This window comes from Staurois parvus, unplaced genomic scaffold, assembly GCF_062004578.1.
Source record: "Staurois parvus isolate SC_StPar_1 unplaced genomic scaffold, SC_StPar_1.0 ptg000251l, whole genome shotgun sequence".
NCBI classification, from domain to species: Eukaryota; Metazoa; Chordata; class Amphibia; order Anura; family Ranidae; genus Staurois; species Staurois parvus.
The window spans coordinates 7,933,669-7,944,015 of record NW_028318047.1 but is presented as its reverse complement, the minus strand read 5'-3'; positions in this window follow the sequence as shown (position 1 = coordinate 7,944,015).

The following is a 10,347-nucleotide window of genomic DNA, read 5'->3' as shown; positions in this document are numbered from 1 at the left end:
GCACTTCCAACATACATACAATGCAGTGCATCTAAATGCACATCAACGCACTACCATGAAATTAGCAGAATTGGTACATGTCCAGTTTTGTCTGTTCTGAACACAACACACTGAAGCATTATATATTTTTCCTGTGTGGCTTAGTGATCAATCTCCACAACACAACTGATGACATTTGTTAGCTCCTGCCAGATCTAACTGCCCTCTGTAAGGACACCATAGGTACACCTTAACCCCTGACCTTAAAGCCAAACTGAACTTTTATTTGAAATCAGCTCAATACAAACCACATGCATAAAATCAAAAATTGCGTAAAGCCAGACAGGTGGCCGTAGCAGCCTGAGTAGAATAGCCTGTGCCCTGCCAGCATGCTGCAGAGAAGGTCCATTGCTCTCTATGGGGAATCAGCAGTCTCTCTGTAGTCGTCCAACTCGCTGCCTGAATCAGCAGGGAGCATGATCTTTATTGCAGGTGTTCTGTAGTCCACAGAGGAGAACTCAGCAGGGCTGACAATACTGCTTGAGATATCAGTGCAGCAGAGGCACAGAGCACAGGAGCTTACAAGCTTGCTGGATTTCTGACAGGTACTTTTCTTTAATGGGACCAAATAGGAGAAGTTCATTGTTAGGGTTTGCATACCCTCTAACCCACTGATATATTCCATACATCAGCAGCAATGCTGTAATGGCTGGGGTAAATGTGAGACCTAGGATGTCACTGCCAGACATCTCATCACAACATATGAGAAACAGATAGTTTAACACTCCTCCATCTATTACTGAACGTTTTGGGTGGAGTGACCCTCCAAACATTACCATACATAACTTCCTCCTATACCAGTGATCTCCAAACTGTGGCCCGGGGGCCAGATGTGGCCCTTTGCTTGCTTTTATCTGGCCCTTGGAGCACTATTTCATCCACTGACACCAAGATTGGGGCATAATTTCACCCATGACACCAATGAAGGGGCGCAATTCCTCCCAATGACACCCTTGATGGGGCACAATTCCTCCCAATGACACAGCACAATTCCCCAATGACACCAACGATGGGCCCAATTCCTCTCACTGGCACCAAAGATTGTTTGCTTTCACTGATGCTGAGACATTTTCTACTCCCAATGCCCACAGTCTGGGCCCCCTGAAGTCTGAAGGACAGTAAACTGGCCCTTTGTATAGAAAGTTTGGAGACCCCTGTCCTATACTGTCCTAACGCAGCCGGTGCTCCTGTCTTGTCCAGAAAATCAGCACCAACTTAGGGAGCATTTAAGTTGACCAACTCTGTTGAACCACTAGAATGCCTCAGGTGTGGTACCCCAATACTTCCAGATGGAACACAATAGCGGCTATGTTTATTTTCTCATTCTAGTGTGTTGAAAGTCCTTTTAAATAAATGGGCTGCCTTCTTCATGCAACACAACACATTAGAGATCACAGGTGTGAAGGGGGGCTTAAATCTCCCAGTAGCAAAGATAATGTTTGTGTAGCCCTAAGTAAGTAAAATCAGAGCAAACATTGCCCATGTACATGAAACCTAACATCCCACACATCATATATTTAATGCACCCTCTCATGTCAAACACAATAAAATGAAATGGTTCAGAATTTACCATTTTCTATTTTGAATAGCTTAACCACTTGCCCTCTGGAAGATTTAGCCCCCTTCATGACCAGGCCATTTGTTTGGTATACGGCGCTGCACTACTTTAACTGACAATTGTGCGGTCATGTGACACTGTACACATATGAAATTTACAATTTTTTTCACACAAATAGAACTTTCTTTTTTGGCTATAAATGAAAAAATACGCATGATTCTGCAGAGAAAAATCACAGTTCTGTAAGCTAGTTCAATGACAACCCACACGCACACAAATATGTTTCTTAATAAAAAAAACAAAAAAATTCATTTTCAGGTAGCTTTTATGTGTTTGCAAATTTGCCTAGCAGCAAATATGGTAAAATCTTGAAGCGAAAATGTGAAAAATGGCTCTTTAAAAGTGAAAGCAACTTGAATGATTAGTCTGACGTGGTCGCTGCTTTTAAAGGACTCTTTAGTGTTGTTTGCATCTAAACTGACCACATAGAACAGGATGATGGAAATTGTGAAGATTATAGGGAACGTTTTGTGTTTTTTTTTCTTGCAGCTGAACCAAGTGTCAATTAATAGCAAAACTGCATCATGGAAGTCATCTTTTTTTTCTGATTCAGCCTGGGTTCACACTGATGCGGTGCAGAATTCACACAGAAACCGCTGCAAATTCTGCACCGCATCAGAATCGCACCCCATTCATGCGAACTGCTGCTGGTGTGTATGTTAACAACACCCCGAAATCAGTTCGCAAAACAAGGTGCGATGCGCAGAATTGGATCGCATGGGTGTGAACACCCATGCGATCTGATTCTAGTGCGGACGTTAAAAAGGGTCCTGCACTATTTGGATGCTGTGCGATTTGAGCCATATAAAATGTATGGCTCAAATCGAACTGAACAGAAATCGCATGTGATTTGCACAGGAATGCGGTGAGGTTCCTGTGCAAATCATATGCGATATGCTGCACCGCATCAGTGTGCACCCAGGCTCAAAAAAGATCAGCTACTGTACAGTCATGGTCAAAAATATTGGCACCCCTTTGTTTATTATTTCTCCACTTTTTTGTGTCATACCAATACAAACAAAAGAAATAAACATGAGAATGCCTAAACATTTGTAATTGCAACAAATTTCTAGGTGAAGTGGTGCATTTTCTGACAGAAATGCAGTGGTGCAAATATTTTTGGCCATGCCTGTATGCATGATTGAAGAGGAGCAATTACCAAAACCAAAATGACATTTAAAAAACAAGCAATATCTTTTTTCCACAACAAAAAAAAATGTTTTATAGGTTTTTGTAGGTTTATAGTAAGGCTGAAACAATAATCGATTATACAATAACTGGCAACTATTTCTATAATCAATTAGTTGGTCAGCTGCTTAGTTGGCCTGCATACAGAATGCATCATTTGTTTACTGTACATATTAGAAGGGGGGAAGGGTGGGAGCAGCAGGGACCAATCTTGCACTCGGGGATCAGTGGAATAGGTAAGTATATCACCTCTCTGCAATCCCCTAGACAAAATGAGCAGTTAACCCATGCATGTGAAAATAAAAATTTTGCCCAGAGTTCTTTAAAGTTTTCTATTCTGCTCCCTTGAATTTTCCTGTCACTGTCGATTTGATCCCAAAATTTATTAGAAATTTGAACATTCCTAAAACAAAAAATGTGTTTGTGTATGGCCGAAATAAGTGATAGCAAGTGCAGGTAGCTTGTATCAATGACAAGGGAGTATTAGATTACAATCCTGTCTGAAAATCTGCAAACAAGCATTTTATGTCTTTTTTTTTTTTAATTCATTTTTTTTCTTTAAATAAAAATTTTGATCTCCGAGTCTGATGATTTGTGCCACATTCAACCTCTAATAGTACATACATCTCCTCTGTCTGTTATTCTCAGAGTGCATTAGATATTTTGTTCCCCAACCATATAGGTGGTTATTTATATTTACTACTTCATATAGATATTCAAGATATTACTTTACATCCTGTATTAACAAAATTATACAGCAAACTTTTTTTGAGGTTTTTTTCCAATTTAACCAATTAGCCAAAACAATAATCAGCAAACTAAGGGCAGAGCAGTCAGTGAGCAGTATGTCAGGGCGGGGTCGTCAGTGACAAGTATGTCAGGGCGGGATGGTCAGTGAACAGTATGTCAGGGTGGGGCGGTCAGTGAGCAGTATGTCAGGGCGGGTGGTCAGTGAGAAGTATGTCAGGGCGGGATGGTCAGTGAACAGTATGTCAGGGCAGGGCAGTCAGTGAGCAGTATGTCAGGGCGGGACAGTCCGTGAGCAGTATGTCAAGGCAGTCAGTGAGCAGTATGTCAATATGGGGCAAGCAGTGAGTAGTATGTCACGACGGGGCAGCTAGTGAGCAGTATGCCAGAGTGGGCAATCAGTGAGCAGTATGTCACAGCGGGGCCGTCAGTGAGCAGTATGTCAGCACAGGGTAGGCAGTGCGCAGTATGTCAGCGGGGTAGTCAGTGAGCTGTATGTCAGAGCGGGGCAGTCAGTGAGCAGTATGTCAGAATGGGGCAATCAGTGAACACTATGTGAAAGCGGGGCAGTCAATGAGCAGTATGTCAGGACAGGGCAGGCAGTGAGCAGTATGTCAGAGTGGGGCATTCAGTGAGCACTGTGTCAGAGCGGGGCGCTCAGTGAGCAGTATGTCAGGGCGGGGCGGTCAGTGAGCAGTATATCAGGATATGAATGTCAGTGAGCATCATGTCAGAGTGGGGCAGTCAGTGAGCAGTATGTCAGAGCAGCCAATGAGCGGTATGTCAGGGCAGGGCAGTCAGTGAGTGTTATGTCTGGGCAGTCAGTAAGCCATATGTCAGAGCACTCCGTGAGCGGTATGTCTGGACAAGGCAGTGAGTGAGCAGTATCTGTGGGGGCACTTTATTTTATTTATTTTTTATCTTTACACTTTTGCTTTTTTTTTTTTGATCACTTTCTTTTATTGCTTTTATTGTTGTCACAAAAAATGTAAACATCCTTGTGACAGCAATAGGCAGTGACAGGTACTCTTTATGGACTGATCTATAAGACCCTCTTCTGCACTCGGTGTGTTTAAATGTTTTTATTTTTTAAAACTGGTGCCTTGTATTTCTGAGTAAACTGGAAGTGATATCAGTTCACTATTTAACCGATCCGGCCTTTTTTTTTTTGCTCCGTGACTAGCCGGTAGTAGTGCTGGCTGTTCGTTAAAGATCCAAAAGCCGGGACGTCCCCTCATGCTGCTTGTAACAGCGATCAAGTGGATAGTTAGCTGCTTCGATTGCTATTACAAGAGAGCCAACTGTTGGCACTAAATAATGGTACCAGTGAAGACCAGTTATGTCCTAGGTATTTAGCTGGTCAGCAAGTGGTTTTTAATAAAGAACTACCAGTGCCATCATGCCCTGATAAAGAACGACTTGTGGTTCTTTATTGAAGGTATACTAGCACTTGTAGACTTCTATCAGTCCATGCTGGGAATTGTTCTCTACCAGTCTATGCTGGGATTTGTAGATCTCTATTAGGCCATATTTGTAGATATTTATAAGGCCATGCTGGGGCTTGAGATTTTCTATAAGGTCATGCTGGGTCATGTGGTGCTCTTTTGGACCATGCTGTCCCAAGTCCTCCCCTCCTCCGCCAGCAAGGTGCACTCGCCTATGATGGTCCTGATGAGAGAGGCATGTCCCAGGCGGTCCACCAGGGTGAACTGTAAAAGATATTATCTGGTGTCTCGGTGTTCGGGGATGGGCATGGTAAAGAAGGAGAAGCCCAGGTACTGGCTGATGCCCCTCTCTGGTGGTTCTTGTAGAAGGTGGTGGTGGAGGAGGTGGTACTGAGCGCCTTGGCCAGTAAAGTCTCCCTGCTGTCAATGTGACCCAGCACCCCAACATTGAGGTTCAGAGTCTCCCCACTGCAGAAGCCATGGTCAGCAGCAATATGTTCCAGCCTGGTAACTTGTGCAATAAGCAGATATGTGCCATTCCCCTGACAATGCTGATTGGTGGTGAAACGTGTTGGGGCGGGGCCTAGCCTGTGATGTCATATGCATGCTGATACGTGAGGCTTTGGTGTCTGTTTCTTATGTGCTCCTATATTTCTTATGTTTGTGAGTATATGTCTGCTTATTTTAAATAAAAAATTGTTTTACGATATAACATCATTGCGGTCCTTTGATCTCCTTCTCCAGATGGAATATCTGTTTATTGCACAAGAAGATTCCTTCTGGTGTCCATCATATTATGCTGAGGAGGCGGTGAAAGTATCCTATCAGTGAGATGAGTGCTGAGTACAAACACACAAGCAAGTATTGATCTCTGGAAAGTGAGATCAATATTTTTGGTAAGAGGCTGATCATTTATTTGGTGGAGGAATCACGTTTGCTCACCACCTTTCAAGATTTGATTGACTCTCAGAGAATATATGTTGGACCAGGGGCGGACTGACCATTTGGAAACTCGGGCAGTACCCGAGGGCCCGGGGTCAGTAGGGGGCCCCATGAGATTCCCCTGGTACCTTTTTTTGTAGGCATTTTTGAGTTTGGGCAAGGACACAGGGGCCCCATGATCCCCTATTGCCTGTGGGCCCCATGAGTTGTCAGTCCGCCCCTGTGTTGGACTGAGCACTTTTTCACTATTTATATGGTTGGTTTCACTTTTCATATGGCGGGTTGCACTTATTTTTTAATAAAATCTGTCTTTAAGTGCCACATCCCTAACATTGTATATTTAAACAAAAAAAGGACCTAAAAATGAGAACTTTTGAGGCAAATAAACGTAAAAACATTATTTATTACGTATCAAAATCCAATATATAGGACAACATTCTATTTCACATCAACAGTACTAAATCGTGTAAAACATTTACAGCATCAAGGAACAGCAAATCTCTTCTCATATGATCCAATTCTTTGTAAACTTAGGGCTCATTCTTGTACTTGATCCACTTCTTCAGGAGCCATCATATTTATCATTTAGGAGGAGTTCTTGCGGTATGAGGAGTATACGAATAGAGGCCGGCATAGGTTCATGTTTAGAGGGTCTCTATGCCATTCACTCAGTGTGTGTGAAGTCATCTATTTTTGGTGGTAACGTTCATCCAAATGTTTTGATTTATGTATATATTATATGGCTCGTAGCCATTGTCCCCCATTGGGCCTCCAGGGGGTTTTACCCCTTGGATTTTTAAGGTGCACCTTTAACATGATGATCTATTGTGCCAGAATGAGAAAATACATTTGATTTTTTGATTGTCTGTATCTTCTCTTACTTATATCAGTAGTGAAATGTCTATATGATGGTGGCTCCTGAAGAAGTGGATCAAGTCCATGAAACGCGTTCAAGCCGACAAAAATGAGCCCTAAGTTTACAAAGAATTGGATCATATGAGAATAGATTTGCTATTCCTTGATGTTGTAAACTTTTTATTTTTTACATGATTTAGTACTGTTGATGTGAAATAGAATGTTGTCCTATATATTAGATTTTGATATGAAATTAATCATGTTTTTACGTTTATATTGTGCCTCAAAAGTCCCAATTTTCAGGTCCTTTTTTGGTTTATTTACTACAAAGTTGTAGTATGTTAGCCTTTTTATATTGAGAAGGTTCACAAGTGTATATTGTATTGTTAAAAATGTAGAGATACGCACCAAGTGTACATTTAGATTGTTATAAAGTTATTATTCACCTTTTTTGGGAGCAGCACTTTTTTTGTTTTTTGTTTTACTAAGCGCAAATAATATTTTTCTAGAATATATATATATATATATATATATATATATATATAGTACAATCACATCAGTCCCTCAACAAGTGGGACTTGTTGTCCCTAACTCACATTTATACATACACATTTTTTTTCATTGTTGAAAAAATATACTTTATTTTTATTCAAGTATGAAAAAACAAGATAATTAATCGGGGTACATTCCACCCTGTACTGCGACGCAGCACATAAATACACCATATAACAATGCAGTATCAATCATACAATAAATGCATTCACCCACTGATATGATGACTAACGTGATGAGCAAAAGTTCCCTGAACCATTATGTCGTGCATAATGCTGCTTACCCCAAAATTGTATTCATACATACACATATTAGGCCCAATTAATCTAACAGCTTGTCTTTGGAGTATGGGAGGAAACCCACACAGGCACAACATACAAACTCCAGGCAGGTTCTGCCGTGGTTGGCATTTGAACCAACAACCCTAGTACTGCCAGGCGGAAGTGCTAACCATTCAGCCACTGTGCTGCCCTGATATATGTATAATTACATTGGTCTACGCTGGAAAAATGTATCCTCTATATCATGCAGATGTCTGAAATTATTCTTTACATCGGAGTTTGGTGTCATTTTCATAGATTTTCTATAGTAGTTTGTTCATAGGTTCAAGATGCCTCTAACACCTGGTTACACTGTAAGATCCACCATATGACAAAAGGGATCTGGGTATCATCAGTCAGTGTAAACAGAAACAACCTCTCCTGCGCTCTACAACCCAGAGCAAGCGTGGATGGATGGAAACGGAACTTGAGAAAATTCGACCACCAATGTATGGAAGGTTGTGCGGCTCTAAACAAGGCTGGGGAAGCCCGACCAGTACTGCAAAGTGATACAAAAAGTGCACCAACCTTGCACATTACCTCCGTAAACTGTGATTTTATTAAATTGAGAATTATACTCACAAACAATGAAGTAAATCAAGCATATAGGTCCTCAAAGGAATGTTAGGAGTGTAGAACCAGTGCGAATCACATCACAAGGGTAGAAAAGTAAGGCTGATGCGTTTCAAAGGGGGTCCCTTCTTCATCAGAGCTCACGATAAGGGAGCCCCTTTGAAACACGTCAACCTTACTTTTCCACCCTTGTGATGTGATGCGCACTGGTTCTACATGCCTAACGTTCCTTTGAGGACCTATATGCTTGATTTACTTCGTTGTTTGAGTATAATTTTCAATTTAATAAAATCAGTTTACTGAGGTAATGCACAAGGTTGGTGCGCTTTGTTTTTGTTTCATCAGTCAGTGTGCCTGAGAATTGTCTGGGAACCGACTACATCCCAGTGTATTGATGCACTCGCTCTCTCTGTACCTTGTGTTTGGTTTTAATAAATCTCAGGAAGCCATGGATGCCAGTGGAAAAGATAACCTGACAGGGGTTCTGCCCTTCCCCCAACTGCACCCAAAACCAAGAAATAAAGTTTTCTCTGGATTTACACATTAAGCCAGGAAAGAAGGGGATTGGGATGGAGCAAACATATTTCTAATGAAGTAGTTTATCGTGCAGACACCATAGCCAAGTCCACGAATACTCTGTAAGATATGATTTCCTACAGCATAGTGACTCGTGATGAAACTACAACTCCCACAATGCTTAGTCACCCGACCCGGAGTGACGTAGGTGGTGGAGCTCTCCAGCAGTGTATGCCGTCTGAGCGGCCAGGAGGGGGCATAGTGGAGGGCACAATGTAGTGGAGCCACCTGAGCAGGGACGGGGTTTAGTGATCTCTGGAGGCAGCAGGAAGCCGCTGTAGGTCAGAAGAGATAAGAAGGGAGCTGGTGAGAGGTAGGAAGGGACCGGGAGAACGGGGGGAGTGTACCGGGACCGAGCACATAAGTGGACACGGGTCCTCACAGGTCAGAGCCGACTTCTCCCAGAGCTGCTGAGGCGACGGCTCCTAGAGGAGTGTGCTTTATTGCTGAAGAGATATACAAGATATACAAGGAAAGTGTGAGAGATATACAAGAAGGGGGGTGAGGAGTCCTGGTATGGGGGGACGGCGAGGAGTCAAGGTATGGGGGGACGGCGAGGAGTCAAGGTATAGGGGGACGGCGAGGAGTCCTGGTATGGGGGGACGGCGAGGAGCCCTGGTATGGGGGGACGGCGAGGCGTCCTGGTATGGGGGGACGGCGAGGAGTCCAGGTATAGGGGGACGGCGAGGAGCCCAGGTATAGGGGGACGGCGAGGAGCCCAGGTATAGGGGGGCGGCGAGGAGTCAAGGTATAGGGGGACGGCGAGGAGCCCTGGTATGGGGGGACGGCGAGGCGTCCTGGTATGGGGGGACGGCGAGGAGTCCAGGTATAGGGGGACGGCGAGGAGCCCAGGTATAGGGGGACGGCGAGGAGCCCTGGTATAGGGGGACGGCGAGGCGTCCAGGTATAGGGGGGCGGCGAGGCGTCCTGGTATAGGGGGATGGCAAGGTGTCCTTTTATAGGGGACAGTAACAGTAAGGTTTCCTTTTATAGGGGACAGCAACAGTGAGGTTTCCTTTTATAGGGGACAGTAGCAGCGAGGTGTCCTGGAATAGGGGGACAGTGAGGAGTCCTGGTATAGGAGGATAGTAGAAGCGAGGTGTCCTTTATAAAGGACAGCAGAAGCGAGGTGTCTTGGTATAGGGGAACAGTAGTAGTGAGGTGTCCCGGTACAAAGGACAGTAGAAGTGAGGTGTCCCGGTATATAGGACAGTAGAAGTGAGGTGTCCTGGTTTAGGGGGACAGTAGAAGTGAGGTGTTCTGGTTTAGGGGGACAGTAGAAGTGAGGTGTCCTGGTATAAAGGACAGTAGAAGTGAGGTGTCCTGGTATAAAGGACAGTAGAAGTGAGGTGTCCTGGTATACGAGGACAGTAACAGTGAGGTGTCCTGGTATAAAGGACAGTAGAAGTGAGGTGTCCTGGTATAAAGGACAGTAACAGTGAGGTGTCCTGGTATAAAGGACAGTAGAAGTGAGGTGTCCTGGTATAAAGGA